This window comes from Botryllus schlosseri, chromosome 3 (genome assembly GCF_051294905.1).
Source record: "Botryllus schlosseri isolate E-star chromosome 3, Bs_hap1, whole genome shotgun sequence".
NCBI classification, from domain to species: domain Eukaryota; kingdom Metazoa; phylum Chordata; class Ascidiacea; order Stolidobranchia; family Styelidae; genus Botryllus; species Botryllus schlosseri.
The window spans coordinates 6,243,591-6,264,608 of NC_137238.1; the positions used below are offsets into that span (position 1 = coordinate 6,243,591).

A 21,018-nucleotide genomic window follows, 5' to 3' on the forward strand; every position below is an offset into this window, starting at 1 on the left:
ATCCAATCGATTTTACGTGGAAGGCGTTACTATCGCGGAGAGAATCAAGGCGCACGAAGATGCAAGCTGTCTGCATCACGCTCATGCCATATTCCTAAGATTGACTAAGGCAAGTGAAGTCGAAGTTAGCGATGCCCTCGACAAAGCTTTGCGGGAGGCAAACCAAATGGATCCCCGGAATGAAAGGCTCATCAAAAGAATCGAGAAGGAGCGCACACGCCGATACTAGACACGAGCAATTAATGATTGAACATTGAATAATCTGTATATGGCTTCGTAATTGACTCCATAACATTAGGTTTACCTTCTTTCGTTGTAAGAGAAATTCGGACTATACAGAGAGCAAATCACGCAGAGCGCGGAAATTTTCTTTCAGTTCACCATAGCTTCGCGCCCCTTCCCTTCAGATGCTCCCACCCCCTCCTCCGTTTGAGAGCCACTGGTTTATCGTGTCTTTCCCCCTAATCTTGGATATACCAAGTAGGAGATCGGCCTAACCATGCTAATACATGCATTCCTCGCAATCACGTCAGTTTACTGAGTATAATTATAATAACATGATGACTATTGTATCAATCCAAAGCTAGATGACGTGGTTGTGAAGTCGGTACGAATCTCAACGTATATACGTACTACCAGTATGGTCAGTAGCGGAGTACTTCTTTTTTAGTAGTACTCGGGTATTTTGTCACTCGCACCACTTACCCAAGTGGCTCTGTTTTTTTGGCTATTTACGTTGTTACTTAGTGGTTGCTTAAAGCTCAAGTAGGCCTACTCTCGTTTTCGAATTTTGAAAGCTGTTTACGATTAGCGCTTGAAACGATATGCATCGTTTTAAAACTCAGCCAATGTAGTCCGCGTTGATTTCGGGTACCGACTACCGACGCGGCAAGTTGACCTTTTTGTGGTCAATTAATTGGTCGATCAACATTATCTGTATAAATTTCCCATTTTTATGTCTGTTTTCATAACTTGACCAAATTTTCTTCTTTTCCGGTCTTAAAATATGGTATCCATATAGGTAAACTGACATTCGTCATCCCGCCAACACCACCCCGTGTCTAGTTAGCGTTGTGGTCCGTTCCACAGCTATAAAACTAACTGGTCATGTTTTCGTGCTCAACTGCGGTCGACTACAGAATTCTCACCGAAATGTCACACGTTCATCTACGCTTCGCGCTACCAGTCCGCGTGGGTGGCAAATGCCTGGGACTGAAGTCGGTTGTGCCAGAAGTCTGCAATTCAGCAAGAAGGATATATATGCCTGTGAAATAAGCGAAGTGTACTATTAAGAAACACCGCGACTACCACAGAATCACCAATTATCGAAACTAGGATTCAGAAAATTAATTGTTATATAGTCTGGTATCCGCTCTACTGTGCGTCGTTTGGATTGGGCCAAAACCGATTACGTCTAATATTTCCTTTTATAATAGGGATAAGAATACGAAAAGATGACTCTGTAATCCGATCATCATAACTACTTATACCACGATGTGCATTATAGTATAATTACACTCAGGGCCGTAACAGCACTTCGTCAGGCCCCCCCAAAAAACTTGGGTATTGGGCCCCCCATAGGGTTATAGACCGAACTTCTGGGGGGCTTCGCCCCCCAGCCCCCCCTCCGGCGATACACTGTTTACCGCTATTCATCATATTCATTGGGAATTCGTTTGGTGAATCAGCTCTTGCCGCCTAAACGCGCGAAGCGCGGAAAATTTCTAGAATTCATGATTTCATCGGCCAGTATGATCGGGAATTGCATATATTGTTATCAATTTTTATCTTCTCTCTGCTCACGTAATCAGATTTGCCGGTAGAGCTGAGTGAGGTGTGTTTGAAAAGGTAGGACCACTCAATAATAATTAAACATCTTCGGGCGTATACCCGTTGGCAGGAACGAAACAGCACCTCGTCAGGCCCCCAAAAACGTGGGTCTTTGGCTCCGATAGGGTGATAAAACGACCCCCCCCCATCACGTTGTTCGCGATTGTCACGAAATTATCCGTACCGTATTGTGAGCCAGCGCGAAGCGCGAAAATTTTCGATAATTTATGATAAAATCTGTCAATCAGATCGGCGATTGCATATATATTATACTATCAATTTATTGTCCTCTCTACTCACGTAATTAGATTACCGGTAGAGCTGAGTGAAGTGTCTTGAAAACAGGAGGGCCCGTGAATAATGATTAAACATCTTCGGGCGGGCGGACCCGTTGATATGACTTCGTTACATGATGTTATTTCGTGACTTCCAGTCTGCTATATCAAAAAATATAGAATCGCCCAAACGTAGGCTTCTAAACTAAGAGACGCTCACGATTTCAAATTGGTATTTCTTCACTGGCATAAAATTTTTCCAAGCGGGATGGTATTTGTCTTGTGAGGTTCAGATTGCAAAGACAGGGACATTCGGCGCCAGTCATTTAGGCGCCTATGTACAATTAAACCTAAATGTATTTTATATAGCCTATATAACGAAGTCTTCGGTCTGCATAAGGGCATAGACCTTTTCGGCCAAGCGTTTCTCGCTACCGATCGTTCTGGCACACTTCTTGGAGTCGCATGTTATATGGCCTAAAACTTGATTGTATGTCTTGGTTGGTCGTGGCGCGGTAATGGCCCAATACCCAATGATATAGTTAAATGAGTACCTGAATTGGCGCGCAGCGCGAAAATTTTTTGAAAAATTTGCATAAATTTTCAAAAAATACTCTATGATTTATGCTAATTCACGAAATAATTTTGGGCCCCTTTAGAGCTCGCCCCCCCCCCCAATTGGGGGGTTTGGGGTGCGGCAGTTACGGTGCTGATTACACTTCTTGGCGCAGGAAAGTGTCTACGATCGCCATTATAAACAATTTTTGCAGAACGAGCATTACCAATGAAGAACACATGCAGATTGACTATTTCCTAAACATAACGTATCCACTATTTCAAACGAACAAAGCCTAATTTATTTGCATGCCACATCACTGCACTCTAACGATCGTGAAGCGATGGAAGCGGTTGATGAGGTTGTCGAGTCAGAGCCACCGCGTTTGGTCTCCACCCACCCCTAGCGTGCCGAACGCCCGTCAACTTAGTCTATTCTTTGATCCAACGCTAACAGGATTCAAGCCAATCTCTCGAGAAATCGCCACCTCGCACGCGCTAACCCTATTACCCGTTGGCAAATCTTTGATGGATCGTCGTCCTGGACCAGTTGCTCAATTGAATGAATAATATCCCAAGATCGCTGCGTTAATTCATTGACTTATCACTAGTATTGAATGCATAGCAATACACTTATCGACATTTTTCTACTTTTTTTGTTTTGTTTTTTTCGAACGAGTAATGTTGTTATTATTAGTATTATAATCGACCACAACAGTGGTGCTTTTGGCCTGTGTTGGCTTTGTGCTCCACGACATGACATGACGTGTTCGTAGGATTAATGCTTTCCTTCTTGGCTTTAACGTTCTTTCCACTCTCTCAGGCCCTCGCTTGCGATTCATCGGGTCTTTTCCTGCCGACTTGTAGCTCGGCTAACTATAATTTCTGGGCATTTTTAGTCACTACAGCGGCGGTGAGGTGATGAGGAGCTCATATAGCCTCCGCCACATAGAAGTTAGTCCGAACCGGGATTCAAACCATTGCCATTGGTGTCGTGATGCTGGTGCTAAACCAACTGCGCCACTTGCCTCCCGAATGCGTGGAGATGTTCTGTCGTGCTATGAATTGTGATCGGGCATACCCCAGAGAAAACATCATACGATATGTAGAAATGAGAATATTTGCTATTCAAGTCCCGATTCCATTTGATAAACTGCCAACATTCCTGCGCTAATACAAATAACGACTCAAAATTCAACGGCAAGTTGCACGAATTTGAATATTTAGGGCAACTCTTGAGCTGCTGTCATGAAATGTTTCTCGTACCCCTTATGATGGATCAAAAAAACTTTATTGGGCTGCCCCGATAGCTTGGGTTTCTTTCGGGTTTTCGGTAGAACGTCTGTGGAATTCACGGACAGGGGGCCTTTCAGCGACTGGAGATATCCACATCGACGGTTTCGACCATCGCGACGGGGTTTAGGGGTCATTATAAAACGGAGTCATAATTGCGAAAAATGCTGCACTCACCTATGCAACTTATGTTTTATTTTTTATCATGAACCTACTGTTATTTTGTAGGAGAGGATGGTACCCAAATTGGGAGCAAGAATTCACTTTAAAACAGTGGCTCCCAACGTGGGCGATTTTGAGAAACAAGGGGGCGAAAATGCCAAAAGGGGCGACTGGGGCTGAAATGTTAGAACGTCCTGTGAGATATATTTAATTAACACGGAAAAAATACACCTGTAGTCGGCTTATTCTGCATATCACACGAAAGTTGACTACAAAAAGGTCATAACTAGGGCGATTTTCTTACATGTCAAAATAAGACAAAATAATGTCAAAATTGTAGCGATAGGTCAACAAATTGGCAAAATTGTTACAAAGTCAAAAATATTTTGCCACCTGCATTTCATTTGTATCGTAAATGTTTGCAATGTCAGTGAGCTTATCATACGACAATTTACAGCTATTCGCCTACTTTATAGACACGCCGTTGTAGACGGCACATAATTTGCTCATTGTGTATCATAAACGGCGAAATGAAACAAATAGGTTGACATGGTGTTATGCTGAAGATGAACGTACGGCAATATTCTAACTGAAGCAAAACTGCGTGGGCATAGGTTCTTGTACCAAGAAGCGCATGAGGAAAAAATGTAATGTTGAAAAAATTGTCAGAATGAAGCAACGTTGTGTCACCAGCAGTATACGCACAACTTCAGTGTTGTCAGCCAACAACTGCTGCTGTTGAACGTTCTTTCCCATTCTTGGCAAGCTACTTTGTAAGGACAGATACTTCCTACCCGAGAATGTAGCAAAACGTCTTTCGTTGTTCTACAACAAATGTTATTTAATTCTACCATGATGCGTCATATAACTACTGGACTTCTTCAAAGGTCCAGATTTCGTTAAAATAAAGTTTTTTTCATGTAAAAATTTGCCAGTTTCTAAGTAAAATTGTTTTTCAGGCCAAACTTATTCGTAAGGACACGCAGCTCCAACCATAAATGGAGATATATATAGTGCAATTTAGACATTAGGTGGTAAAATACCTAATTTACATACCTGAGGCCAAAATTTAGTCAAAATTAAATTTTTTAAGATTAGCCAATTTTGAAAATTGTGATTTTTTTAGATCAACATATTCCCCTTTTCAGATGAAAAATTCGCTCTAGTCATAGCTAAACGGAAAATGAATGTATTCACCGACTTGTAGCACGACCACTTCGAGGCTTTTTATAAGGCACCGCTTATGCAGATAACGCAGCGAGTATTTTCCTATAATATAGTCAACAACAAGTTAATTAGTTGGCAATTGTCAATCGAATCCTACGGTAATAGAATTTATACAACAGTTTCAATAGCTGAAGGAAGTCAAGATTTACGTGGTCGGAATGGAAGACCATCACTGGAACCCATTATTGCTGGTGATCAATGCTCCCTCTAAGCTGCGCAAATGCGCAGTGCTGACACGGTATCAGCGCACAGAAAATCTAAGTTGCGCACGAAAAATCTGAAAATCCGAAGTGAGTCGTAACGCGCTGTTGTCGAAGGGTCTGCGCAGTGAGTTGGTGATTGTGCGCAGACTCGTCAAAAAGTATAGGGGGCATTGCCGGTGAGTCTTCATATCCACCAGTTGTAGGGGTTACGGAGAATTCAAGTGGATTTAGACTTCGCACCGATCAGTTAGTCTTGCACAAATACTTCTTACCATCAACAAAACTGCTGACGAGGTTCCACCGTGGAGCATATGTGTTTGTATGAGGTAGCAAACAGAGGCAAATGCACGCTGTGACCTGGTACATAAGGTCAAGGTACAGTATAGTTTAGTGTTTAAGCCGTGACTTGTTGGTTCAATTTCCGCCGCTAGCCTCTCAGAGCCGTGATTGAGGATATACGACCTAATGTCGACTACTTGAAAATCCAAAATACGGACGCGGGTCGCGTGTTTGAGACCGTTAGGCTATAGTATATGGAAACCGTAATGTTGCGATAAACTGTGCTATAATGGCGACGTAGGCCTACGTACGTAGGCCACGTGATCACGAAACATAAATCGACTGTAAAGTTTAGTATATACACTATACAGTTTATAGTTTTAGTCCACGCAATAAGTTCAAAGAGTATGTTTTATGTTCTAAACCCCTAGCAACTTTTCGAGGGCCAATTCGAATCGCGTCGCGCGCCGTCAGTGAATAGAATAAAACTTGATTTTTGAACAGACGCGATAGCCCCAGCCTAAGCGTACCTGGCTGTAAGTGTCGTCTACTGCGAAATAAGAAAAAGGAGATATGATAGAATGACGATTGAATTATGGACCAATTCCCTAAAAACATGTGTCGTCACAACATGTTAGGATATATATTAGACTTTATATCTTATTTGATTTTATTTTATTTGTGTTTTATCGAAGTCATCGTGTTTGCTCAAATATAATATTGGACATCCGTGCATTGGGCTGGTGGGATGTCGTCAGCTAAACCTTTAGAAACGAGGTGGCATTTGTTTTACCCGAAGGGATATATTGGTGGAATTGCGTGTTCTCTTCTTGGATAAATGGAAGGAGTAGGCCTAACGTATCAATTAGAAACCTCCAATAGCGACATTGATTTGGCACGTGCAAATTTCAGGCGAACCGCGTCTGATTTGTTTAAGTAACGACAACACAAAAACAAATATGCTTGGAAACCAGTAATAGGCAGGGGCAAATTACAACAGTAACAGTAGGCTACATACATTTTTATCAACACGACGGCAGTAAACTACGTGGGTAACTTTTCAGGCATTCTATCTGCAGTGGCAGTCAGACTGTCTCTAAACGATGTTACAAACATATTCATATTTCCTTCCAGGAATAGGATTAGAACGTTATATATTTTGTCCTTGATTTTTTCATGCCATACATACGACATATAGACAACACATGTATACCGTAAGTTGATGATGTGCATACGCGGCTGGTAAAGGAGGGTGCAGATGTAGCCTTGTAAGGTTTTCAAATTTAAGGTCTAGTTTAGGGAAGGCACAGTTAGGGCAATATGGAACGATATATTTTTCCCGTGTACGAGAGTTGCGCTCGCTGTTATCCCTGATGCCGTATAGAAGAGGGTTTGCGATAGATGGATACCGATCATTCGTTTATTCCACGTAAGATCTCGGTTTTGTGGATTAACTTTGGAAAGCGTCATTTAAAAACAATAGTCTATAATGGAGCAAATTTTAAGATACTGATGCTATGTCGCGGGTCGCTTTGTTGGCGATATACCCTAGTATCGATTGCGGCAGTCTCGCGACCATAGACATGGGGTGATTACTCCATGAATGTAATCGATTGCAATTATGATAACTTCTGAATCACACGATTACGATTACGATTACAGCAAAATCGGCAAATAGTCGATTACGATTGAAATTACGTTGGAAAAGTCATCAAGATTACTCACGATTACATTTAGTTTGCTTCTTAGAAGTAATCTTACAATATATATTGAAAACAATATAAGTTAAGGATTGCGTCGAAAAGGCCTAACGAGATAACAACAACTTCCTCAATAAATGATGCGCTATTTGCTCGTTACGTCGTAATGTGCCCATTGCCGAACTTAATAAGGGACGATTTATCGCATCCAACGATTTGCATTCTTGCCCGGTCCGTAACTGCCGCACCCCAAACTCCCCAATCGGGTGGTGAGAGCGCTCAAAGGGGACTCAAAAGTATCTGGTAAAACCAACAGAAATTATAGAGTATTTTCGTGAGATCTGATCAACTTGAACATTTTTTCGAGCTTCCCGATTCAAATGTCTCTTGATAGATTGATTTTGCAATGCATACCTCTCACCCTCATGAAAAAAGTATTCATGATTTACAGGAATCAGCATTCCGGTGCCGGTCATTACCGAGCCACGACATACCAAAAGACAAATGCGGTTTCGGCCAACATGCGACTCGAAAATGTGTATTACTAAAGAAAGACCTTGGCTAAAACTTTGAGCATGTGTCCACTGTCAATAGCCGCGCTGGGTGTGCCTGACTATTAATCCTATTCGTAAAATCTGAACCCACAATACAAATGCCACCCGGGCCACCCACAGAGGAATAAATACAGGGCAATTATTTGTGCGTGCGTCTCATGAAAGTTTTTCTTTTCGTTATCTACGTTTGGGTGACTGCAACTTCTTTTGATGTTATATATAGCAGACCGGAGGTCACGAATTAACAACATACAAAAAAGTAATTACAACAACATACCAGATGATATAATTATGAATTACGTGCCCTCCACTCCACTGGTAAATCTGACCATCGGGGGCTCAGAGATGCTTAAAAATGAATAGTAATACAATGCAATTACTAATATTATTGACAAGAATTCAGTCTTCAACTTGAAAATTGACCACTTTATTGGGGCCCAAGACCAACGTTCGGAGTGCGGGACGAATTGCTGTTTTGGTCCATATTCTAGCTACAACCCACGCTATCATGACATACAAGCGGACGGCTATGGCAGCAGGTAAAGAATTGAGAAATAACGATTGGCGCCCGTTCAAGGTATAGAGTCATATGAGAATAAGATAAAGTGACCATAAAATTCTGCTTTCTACTTAATACAGATACTGCACGCTACCGTTACGAGAAACGGCAAAGAACGGTTCGGTTATGATATACATCAGCTCTTAGCAGCTGTTGATTTTTAATGCTTCGTTGTGGAAATAGTAATGTTTTATTTGGCGAGTGCACAATTTCAAATCTTTGCTCGGTGTACGTACGTACTAGAGATGGTGTGAACCGCTGAAAGGTTCAGGTTCCTGTGAACGTGAACCTTTTTGAAATGTTCTGTGTGAACACGAACGTGAACCTCATGACGTCACGTGACGACGTGTTTCTAATTCCAACCCTACATTTTAGTGAAGCGATAGCCTATATTAATGTACACGATACCTATAGCGATGACTCCGGCAACATAATAGCACTATGCTAAAGTACAAATTGACGTTTTAAACGTCGGCGAATGTATCGACTACAGGACATTCAAATGATATAATAATCCCATAAAATCAATATCTTCCGTCGCTTTGCCAACAATTTCGACGAGGACTTGCAAGGGAATACAAGCTTATGCCTTAACGGTCCAGGCCAGCCCGACAAAATATTCGGCGTCTGGGTATTGTAACGTTGATATTGAGCAGAGTGTAAAACGGGATTATATACTTGCTACCGATATTACCCCATTCACGAATTAAACAGCAGTAGCCGAAACCCCGATCCCACGGATTTTGTTTTTATGATACAATAAACATACGAAGTGAAGATTGACCACGTACACCTGCTAGATTTTTTAAATTAGACAACGATATCAATTCCTTTGTTTGGTCGAATAAGCATAATTCTCTGGCTACATGTATAGTGTATCACGCTATTGATGTTGTGTCAATGCTGGTCAAGCTCACAGCAGAGAGTCACTAAATATTCACAAACGGAATGCTGGTAATTTCGTGCATAATTTTTGAGATTCTCAATGTGCATGCTCGTTTAGTGTTGATTCTTTTTATGCTGTCAACGCCATGCATTGAGTGGCCAGCAGTTAAAATGCAATAAATTCCAACCAAAGCTGTTATAATGAAGTGAAAACTGTAATATGTGAAAAAAGGTGTACAGCTCAGAACCTACAAAGGTTCGTCTGTGAACGTGAACCTCTAAATTTCTGAGGTTCAACACACACAGAACGCGTGTGGCGAGATATCACAGTGGTATATTCCGCGGCTGCAACACCAATAGGTGCGGGTTCGGGTCCGACCGAGGTCGACTTCCGAGTTCCGATACCTAAATGTTGGAGATTTACTTAGGCTCCTCCGCGCCACCTCATCCGCGTCATCGATGTCTTACAAAAAGCCTGGAGGTGGGCCGTGCTATAAGTCGGCAGATACGGAAAAATAAGAAGAATATCGGCCTGGTGTAAATGACCATAGTAGTCGACAGACACCATCAATACCTCAAAATGAACGAACCCACACACAGAACACGAACGCCAGCCACACGTTCACGCCATCCTTGATCCGTACTGAATAGGCCTGCATGCTGCCCGCCAAACCAAACAGACAAATTGCGTTTAACTATAAGCACAACCTTTAACCCAAACAGCAATATATAAGTGACCATTTGCAACTAGGCAGAATGGTGATTATTATCCTGCTGCGTGATAGTGGCATCTTTAGTGTTGCGATAACCTGATATATCGCACGGCAGGTGTTCTTACAATCACACTACAAAGTACGTCGCATATCTATTTACATTTAATGTGTGGATACTTACGCAATCATGAGCGAAGCTAACACTCCTGACGTAATAATGAGCGGTGGTGTTTCTAAATCAGACATTTGTGCTATCATTTACCTGGTATAATATCTTTTCCTTGTGCGAATGTTGAGTTTATGTCATAGTCCTTGTACAAATAAAAAGTAATCGCTTTTTCACAAAGAAGTCGATTAGATATGGGAAGTAGTCGTTTACGATTACGATTAATTCGGAATTCTTTCGAATGTAACCGATTGCGATTACGATTACTTGAAAACAGACTTGGACAACTAGAGTATTTTCAGCTTTTCCAATTAGATTAGAATTAGAATTGGAGCTACACAATTTTTCCAAATTAGACTAAAATTAGAATTAAAGTGTTAACAGCATTTTCCAAATTAGATTAAAATTAGAATTAGAAATACTGAATTCGGAAAAACTTGGAAATTGAATGAAATTGTGAATGAGAAATAAATTCAGCAACCAGTTCAGTTCATATCAAATCACAGCGGTGTTTCACAATCATGAGAATGATTAACGTCTGTACACCAAGCTTTGCTCGTTTTGCACTATACCAGGGGTCATCAACACGCGGCCCGCGAGGTCATATTTTGCAGTCAGCGATCTGATCTGTGAATTACCGCGAATAATGATCAATGCACATTACAACATTCATTATCATTGCGCAAATATCACGATCAGGCGATAGGCGTCACAATTGTTCAATAAAACAAACAAACAAGCTACTATGCCAGCATGGCTATCATCCGTTGCACAATAACTACTATTTCTGCACGGTGTAAGTAATGCGATGGCGGTTTGGCAGTGGATTTCCGTGTGCGAGAGGGATATTCTTGTTAACTCGCTGCAAAATGCCGCGTTCAAATAGGCATTTTCAGGAAAATGAAAAATTAGATTAGAATAAAAATTAGAGCACAATAACAATTCAAAAATTAGATCACAATTAGTATTAGAGCATAGAAACATTTCACAAATTAGATTAAAATTAGATTACTGGGATTTCGCACTAATTTAGTGACATTAGACAACTACAATTATCTAGTTGTCCAAATCTGCTTGAAAATGCTGTAATCGTCGTAATCGATTACGATTACTAACCGCGATTACCCATGTCTGCTCGCGACACATCAACATATTAATTTCACCAGTAGCGTTCCGAATGCTGCGGTTACTGCATATCAGTGAGGTGCACAACTGTTCCTCAAGAGTTCACTTTTCGTCGGAAAATTTCTCGACGTTAATGTATTTTTCAAGTTATCATTTGAAGCCTGGAAATTATTAGATCAATTGTGATTTTGAGCACACCGTTGCCCACGAAGGGCGCATTGCATACAAGTGATTTGTCATGCATGAAATTACGCTATTGCAACTGCAATATTTAGAAAATACAGCTAATGCCAACGAAATTCCAAATTAATTTCAGAAAACAGGAAGCGTACTAAACTGGTGTCTTGCGTCCGACCGGTGGTGGGCGTGCTTACCATGACTGGGCGTGGATAGGGTTGCATTTGTTCGTTTGGGGGGTTCATGGTGTTTGTCCTATGGTCATTTACACCACGCGGATATTACTCTTATTTTCCGTAACTGCCGACTTATAGCACGGCCCACCTCTAGGCTTTTGTAAGACACCGCTGATGCGGATCAGGTGGCGAGGAGGAGCCTAGGTAAAGTGATTTTGGTTTTAAATGCAACCCGACGCATGGATAGTATTTCGAAATTCATCTACTGATCGTTTCAAACGCTCCAAATACAGTTTAATTACATAATATACCCAAATTTATCTAATCGAAGATAACGCTTATATTCAAGATCATATTGTCGCTAGTTATATATAGGTATGACCGAGTCAACAGACACACTTACCGCATCGATTTGCAACTACACCATAGCAGATGTCAGCACCCTTTATGCGAAATTGGTGGTTGAAAGCCTCAGCGATCCGCATAGTGGAATAACAGATAAAGATTCAATTCGCCGACTGCCGGTATCTTTTACGCTGTCTCACGCTCGCTCAGCGGTGCTAAAGAGCAGAGAAAATCCACCAAGTCTAAAAAGGTCATCGAGAGCCTTCTACGCGATATTTTTGGCCATCAACGAGCTTCGAAACTATTGCAGTAACTGCGAAGTAAGGTTCCAAAATGGTGCAACACAGAATAGTGTCATTAATCTGTTGATCGAGTTGGCGATAAAGGTATACGATGAAATATACGTCCACTGCGATATCAACCAAGAAGAAGCGGCGCTTGCAATCAGTTTTTCGTCAGCCTGGATGGCCCATATATGCTTGGACGACAATTGGCTCAACGAATCAAATCGATTTTACGTGGCAGGCGTTAATATCGCGGAGAGGATCCAGGCGCACGAAGATGCAAGCTGTCTGCATCACGCTCATGCCATATTCCTAAGATTGACTGGGGCAACTGAAGTCGAAGTTAACGATGTCCTCGACAAAGCTTTGCGGGCAGCAAACCAAATGGATTCCCGAAATAAAAAGCTCATCCAAAGAATCAAGAACGAGCGCACACGCCGATACTAGACACGAGCAATTAATGATTCAACATTAAACAATATGTATTTCTTCATAATTGACTCCATAAAATTAGGCTTACTTTCTTTCGTTGTCAGAGTGATTCTCAAACTTTTTTAGACACGCCCCCTTTATGACAGTGACATTTTCGCGCCCTCCTATCGTCATATCAAAATATGCAACCAGAATGCTAGCAATACCCATGGATAGTTTGACGACATGGAAGGTCATTACTGTTGATGAGAGAATACTGCAACAAGTAATTCGGACTATACAGAGTGCAAAAATCACCAGCCGGAGGTAAATCGCGAATTGCGCGAAAAATCTTTTCAATTATCCACAGCTTCGCCCTCCCCTTCAGATGCTTTAACTCCCCCCAGTTTCGAAACCCTTAGTCAATAAGTGGGAGAATTGGCCTAATCATGGTATAATCCATATATTTCTCATATCCAAGCCAGTTTAATGATTAAACTGGGCAACAATTTTGAACGAGAAATTTATTGAGTTTGATTTTGCATTTGATATAGACTGGTACGCTGATTCCGAAAATGCCGCTGCTATTCTTCTATAACGTCAGTTTTTTACTCTTCAACATATTTGAAGATCTTCTTAGAGGTACAGAACTTCAATATACAATTGAACAGTATAATCATATTGAAATGAGTCCGAATATTTTCGGCTGACACTCGTCAGGAATAATTGTCAGCAACTAGTAGAGAATTGGAAAGAACATTGTATAGCAACAATCATATCACGAAATGTGACGTCAATAGCATGAAATTTCGAATGAGAGAGCGTTCAATGTACTATTTTTAGATGGTACACGAACTCCTTATGTTGACAAGGTTTTTGTTGGTGTATTTGATGAAAGTCGACTCCATTTGTGTGCCTTGAAGTCGACTATTATCAAAATATACCAGCCAATACTCTTACAACAAAAGGAGTTCGTGTACCACATAAACATAGTACACTGTACGCTCTCTCATTCGAAATTGCATGCTGGTCACGTCATATTTTGCGATACGATTGCTGATATACAACGTCCTTTCCAATTGTCTACTAGTTGATGACGATTTCCCCTGACGAGTGTCAGCCGAAAATATTCGGGTTTATTTCAATATGAATACACTATTCTTCGACATATGCCAAAAATATAAAAATTCCCAGGAATTCAGCAATATTACTTTATTATACTATCTGGAAATCTACACTTTTATCATATAATAAGTTATATACCCTATGGTTCAATTAAACTATTAGGAAAAAGGGTACTGCTGGTATTGATCAAAATCGAAGCTTTCACCCATGGATGCAATCATCCGAGGACATTTCAGACACATATTTGGTGCAAAATGCAGGATATGGCAAGAAATATTAACATTACATTCGCTATCAGCTATAGGCCCAATGCCCCATTAACCTTATCCAGTGTGAATTGAAACTCCTATAAGCTCGATGATTTGGATATAAACACAAAATAAACATAAATTATTCAAAGTATTACTTTCATGTGGATCATGAGACAATGGGGTGGGTGCCTAACCCAAAAACTTGACGTGATAGAGATAAACCGAAGTCATTTCTTATTTCAGCAGGCAAAAGTTAGTCGAGACCAATTCCCTGATTAAAGTGAACAAAAATTTGGTTTACCAGTGTTATAATTATAATAGCATGATGCCTATTGTATCAATTCAAAGCTAGATGACGTGGTTGTGAAGTCGGTACGAATCTGAACGTATATACTATATACTTACCGCCAGTATTGGTCGCAGTAGCGAAGTACTTCTTTTTTCAGTAGGCCTAGTATTTGGATATTTTGTCACAAGCAGGGCTGTAACTGCCGCACCCCAAACCCCCCATTGGGGGGGGGCTCGAAGGAGGCCCAAAATTATTTCGTGAATTAGCATAAATTATAGAGTATTTTTCAAAATTTTTGCAACTCTTTCAAAATTTCTAGGCGTCAAATACCGGGTACTCTCCCCCCCCCCAAAAAAAATACGAAAGATTCATAGAAATGGGCATATCGATGTTGTCCATTACCGTGCCACAACGCACCAAGACATATAAATTTTTTTAGGCCATGTATAATGCGACTTCAAGAAGTGTGCTAGAACGATCGGCAGCGAGAAAATTTTGGCCGTAAAAGACTGCGTTTGTGCTGACCGAAAACTTCGGTATATATACCGAAAACTTCGTTATATATACAAAATATATATAGGTTCAATTGTCCATATAGGCGCCTAAATGACTGGCGCCGAATGTTCCTGTCTTGGCAATCTGAACCTCACAACACAAATACCATCCTACAGGAAAAAAATTATATGCCAGTGAAGAAATACCAATCTGAAATCGTGTGATCTTTCAGTTTAGTAGGTTTGGGCGATTCTATATGTTTTCATATAGCAAACAGGAGGTCACTTCATACAACGGAGTCATACCAACGGGCCCGCCCTCCCGAAGAAGTTCAGTTATTATTCACGGGCTGTACAGTTTCCAAGACACATCTCACTCAGCTCCACAGGTAAATCTGATAACGTGAGAAGAGAGGACAAGAAATTGATACAAATATATATGCAATTCCCGATCTTATTGACCGATTTATCGTGAATTATCGAAATATTCGCGCCTCGCGCTGACTCACTAAACAGTACAACTTAAGTTTCGTGACAAAAGCGAACAACGTGATGGGGGGTCAGTTTAGCACCCTATGGGAGCCCGGGGGAAGGCTGACGAAGTGCTGTTTCGTTCCTGCAAACGGGGATATCCCGGAGATGCTTGATTATTGTTGAGTGGTCCCATACCTTTTCAAACACACCTCATTCATGAATAACTGGTTGGTGGTACAGAACTTGAACACGGCTTTTAACAGTAAATTCATATTTATTGACTCGAAGAACTTTCCGCGTGGCTCTTATCAAGAGCAACCGGCACGATAAAGGATACAGAACAGAGATGGATTCAAAACCAAATGGCGAATTGTGACGCAAGAATGCAAATTTATAAATAACAAGAATGGAAATTCAGCCATAGCAACAATGCAGCGTATATAGCAACAAACAACTTGAAAGTAGATTGCGTGAGGATTACAGTGTTGCCAATTGGCGCATTTGGGAGCCAAATTTCGGTAATTTGGCTCTTTTAAAGGTCGGTTGGCTACGAAAAATCACGTTTGGCGCGTTGGCTCCAATTTGGCGCATTTTCCTATAAAATTACTTGACAATTGAAACTGATGTAAAGTCGAATCGCTCTTCTTTAGTTCTCGTTCTAACCATAGATATTAGGATTTGCAGGCCTATATCATGATTGAGCGGCTTATTGCTATCATAGTGCTTCTATCGTGCTCCATATTCTAGATCAGAGGCCACCAACGCGGGTCCCAGGTAGCCCGCAAGGATCAGATGACTCGCCCGCGGGACTGTTCTAAAAATTGATGGAGTAACAGCTCTTACCATTGAGCTATTATATAACGAGATTGATTTATTTAGCTGTTTTTGTGATTGTGATTTATTTAGCTGTTTTTGTGTAAATCACACTAACATGTGTGCATATTTTCTGTATCACCATCATTGCCGCTTGTCTTTTATGTATTTTGGTTGAAGATAAAAATAAAGACTCTCTCTATAAATCGGTAACTCCCGCCATTTACCCGCTTCATTATGTTACTGTTTTTTTACTCTTAACTCGTTTTTTTGTTCACAATAGAGAAAACTTTCTTCACGCACTCTACTTTCAAGTTGTTTGTTGCTATATACGCTGCATTGTTGCTATGGCTGAATTTCCATTCATGTTATTTATAAATTTGCATTCCTGCGTCACAATTCGCTATTTGGTTTTGAATCCGTCTCTGTTCTGTATCCTTTATCGTGCCGGTTGCTCTTGATAAGAGGCACGCGAAAAGTTCTTCGAGTCAATAAATTTGAATTTACTGTTAAAAGCCGTGTACACCTCATTCAGCTCTACCGGTAAATCAGATTACGTGAGCAGAGACAGGATAAGATTTGATAGCAATATATCTGCAATTCCTTATTCTATTGACCGATTCAGTCATGAAGTATAGAGATTTCTCGCGCTTCGCGCGTTTAGGCGGTAAAAGCTGACTCACTGAACGGACTGCGAATGTAGCCGAAAAGTCGCGGTTTAAGCGTACGGTCTGAGGGGGGAGTTCGATTTATCACCATTTGGGGGGCCCAAGACCAAAGTTTGGGGGGGCTGACGAAGTGCTGTTACGGCCCTGGTCACACGCACCACTTACCCAAGTGGTTCTATTTTTTGGCTATTTCCGTTTGTATTCAATGGTTGTTGGAAGCTCAAGTAGGCCTATTCTTGTTTTAAAATTTTGGAAGTTGTCTGCGATTAGTGCATGAGACGATATACATCGTTTAAAAACTCAGCCTATGTAGTCCGCGTAGACCAGTGGTTCCCAATCTTTTTTCACTCACGTACCATTTCGAGGTTTTATGCAGTGCTCGCGTACCACCAGTGGTGGCCTTACGATTGGGGGGGCCCTAGGCGAAACTTCCGGGGGGTTGCCCTCCTTATCTATATTATCGCAACTTCTGGGGGGCTACGCCCCCCAGACCCCCCTCACTAGCGCTTAACGATACTTTTATTGTTCTACACCACGTATACACTTTTCCGGTAGTGCTTTGTCTGTACATCATGTTGAAACTTTCAGCATATAAAATAATTATAATGTCATGCCACAGTACAATAAACGACTTGGCATATTCGAAAACAAGTGACTCAAGTGAACTACAGCGCGTGCCCAGACCCACATATGTAGAAGAATTATGGGATGTAGCATGACATAATAGTATAACAAGGCAACTGCACGCCAAATATACCACATAAATCCAGAAAGCTGTCGGCTGACATTAGTAATAAGCCAGCACACCACGTCAAGGTTTCAGCCAGGTGCTGGATTGGGCCTATCTTTTTGCTACAAAGAAGATTTTGTTGTATGATAAGGCATAAAAGCAAAATGTGCGGCAATGTAGTACAACACCAGTAATACCACAGGAACACATCAGTACTGGTATCACCTGTGAAGAGCTAGTTCCATGATCTGTAAGAATATAGCTTTCAATACAACATCCATTGTAATATAATATTTATTGAACTCGGATAATTTTTGGGTGCCTCTCTTCAAGAGTTAACTGCACACCTAAGGGATTTAAATAGATTCAAAAGCAAAATCAAAACGGCAAAGTATGACGCAACAATCAAAATCACAAACCATGATATTCGCATTGTAACAATGACAACAACAACAAACCTTGAAGTAAACGGACATACGGTACTATAGTAGCAGCGCAATTTGTAAATAAACAGTTACACACACGAAACAAGACGCACTAATGAAAAAATTGTAAGTTATAGAAAAAAAAATTTTGTCTGTAAGAACTTGCCTGGTTGGATTAAACCTAAAACGCCACAACTAGCATAGACAAAAGACCACTACAATCAAATACAATAGGCCTATACGTATTTGAAAGCACTGTTACATCATTCAAGTCTACAAGGCAATATAGTTGGTGGAAAAACAGCATCATCCTCAATTTGTGCAGAACATTCCCGAGCTGAAATAGATGGTTAAATATTTGTGTCGCAGTTCAAAATTTGCATTGTCACTTTCTTTCCAAATCTGAACCACTTCCTTTTCTGAGATCCTGACTTACATTTAGCATGTACTCGCGGCATTGTAACAGATACTTGACTGCAGTAATTAGGAGATACTGATGCTACCAATTACAACATAACATATAACTGAGTGATACCAAACTCATCGTAGCTAATGAAAGGTACGGTTGTCAACTGACGAGTGCACCTTACTAAATATGCTGTTTACCGAGTCACATTTATATTGAACTGGTAGCCCATTTCAAGAGTGTAATGGTCAAAATTGTCTTATGCAACACCTGAATCCGTGGAAAGTTGCACATATTTTTCATAAAAGTTGAAGTAAAAAGTTGCATTTATTTTTCATTTATTTTTCACTAAAGTTGCACTAAAAAAGTACATTTATGGATACGTTTCTTGACATTCTTAAGGTATGAGATACTCGAATCGATGCGTATCCAAGGCACTGTCGCAAAACTCAGTGTTGGCGCCTTCAACAAAATCAATAGCCTGAAAAAATTGACCCAGTAGTAGGCTAATATAATTTACGGCGGTCTAGCCTGAATGTATGTCAACTGAGAAATGACCTCAAATTTAAACGACAGTGATGATAATCAAGTATCAAATATTTCCAGTAAAAAGTGAGTTGCATGAAAAATCGAAAAGCTGCAAAAAGTTGCTTGAAAAAATGAAGAAAAGTCGCAATATAAGATTCCTCGAAACAGCTTAAAACACCATACTACATAACTTCCGAGTATTTAGGAAGCTGCCAGAAGCTGTAAAAAAAAGTTGCAAAAACTTGACTTGTGATCATTTAATTCTTTCCTCTGCCCTGCTGAAATTGATTCCATTGCTAATTGTTTGGTCACATTTTGGTCTTTTTCTGTGACATCACATTAAATTATCAACCTCACAACAAATTGAATATATGTAGCCTTTCGTACACCTTTCTCAATGATAGCCATTCAAACCTTTCAAGTATCGACATAGATTTTTGAGGCATAAAATATCAGGCATCAGACCGCTAGAAACTGTCCTGCATGCAAGATGTATTGCATATCTATCTATAGTACACCACCAATTAAAAGACATCCACCTGTGATAAAAAAACACTTTCTGACAACACCATAAACACTTTCTGACTGACTGTACCGGGTGCACATTGAGCATGGCAAAGCTTTGAAAATACGCTGCTAATCCGCAGACAAGAAATGAACAAATTTACCATCATGACAACCCTGAGAATGGATTTCCATTCAGAAAAGGCCCATTTCACAACAAGAGAATGGCTCAGTAAACAACAATATATAGGCTATAATAGCCTATGCTTTCATTGGCTTTCAAATGACTATTTCCTTTGATATTTTGGATATTCAGGCTCAGTGTGGACACGGTTCATTATCAATTAACATACGGTATCATATGAAAGCTGGCATCAAGAGCTAGCAAGTAGAATCTCACAAACTTAAACTGGAAAATTTTGATGCACTGAAATATACACTGCTGCCACTAGGAAATATATACTCAATAATAATTCATTCCATGTTACAATATGACCTCATTAACATAAAATCGAAGTAGGCTCTTTTAACAAGCACAGAAATTCAATTATCGAACACCGTTTACAAGACAATATTCTACATGGGTAGGCCTACATGTATTTTCACGGTTATTCGCAAAATGATAAACTAAAATTGGCATAAATGGAGGGGGGGCTCATAAAATCAAAGTAAGCTCTATTAGCAGGTGCAGAAATTTAATGATCGACTACTGTTTACTGTACCATATTCTGCATGGGTACATATATTTTCACGGTTTCTCGTAAAATGACAACTAAAATTTGTATAAATGTAAGGGGGGGGGGCTCATAAAATCAAAGTAAGCTCTATTAGCAGATGCAGAAATTTATTGATCGACGGTTTACGGTACCATATTCTACATCGGTACATACATTTTCACGGTTATTCGCAAAATGACAAAATGATAACTAAAATTCGCATAAATTTAGTGGGGGCTCATAAAATCGAAGTAAGCTCTTTAAGCAGATGCAGAAATTCAATGATCGACTACTGTTTACGGCACCATATGCTACATGGGTACATTTATTTTTACGGTTATTCGTAAAATGATAACCGAAAATCGCGTAAATGAAGAAGGGGCCCCCCCTCATAAAATCAAAGTAAGCTTTTAGCAGGTGCAGTAATTTAATGATTGACTTCTGTGTGCGGTATTACATTCTACATGGGTACATGCATTTTCAGTTATTTGCAAAATGATAACATTTGCGTAAATGTAGGAGGGGGGGCCCTTTAGCTAATGGCAAAATAGATAGAGATCATCAAATCAAAGTGAGCTCTTGCAACTAGCGCAGAAATTTAATGATCGACTACTGCTTACGGTACCATATTCTAAATTGGCGCATGGATTTTTGTGGTTATTCGTAAAATGATTAC

The 21,018-nt window shown here is 40.4% G+C and overlaps 1 protein-coding gene and 1 long non-coding RNA gene across 2 annotated transcripts in view; one reads left to right on the forward strand and one right to left on the reverse strand.

Annotated features, from left to right (window-relative positions):
* LOC145436573 (uncharacterized) overlaps nt 1-21,018 on the forward strand; it is a 185,231-nt gene that overhangs the window by 50,216 nt on the left and 113,997 nt on the right. The gene's annotated exons all lie outside the window — the stretch shown is intronic.
* LOC145436630 (uncharacterized) lies at nt 19,847-20,536 on the reverse strand. The gene is made up of 2 exons (XR_013914359.1): nt 20,490-20,536; nt 19,847-20,342 (listed from the first exon to the last, which is right to left on the reverse strand). It is a non-coding gene; the product is annotated as an uncharacterized LOC145436630 (long non-coding RNA).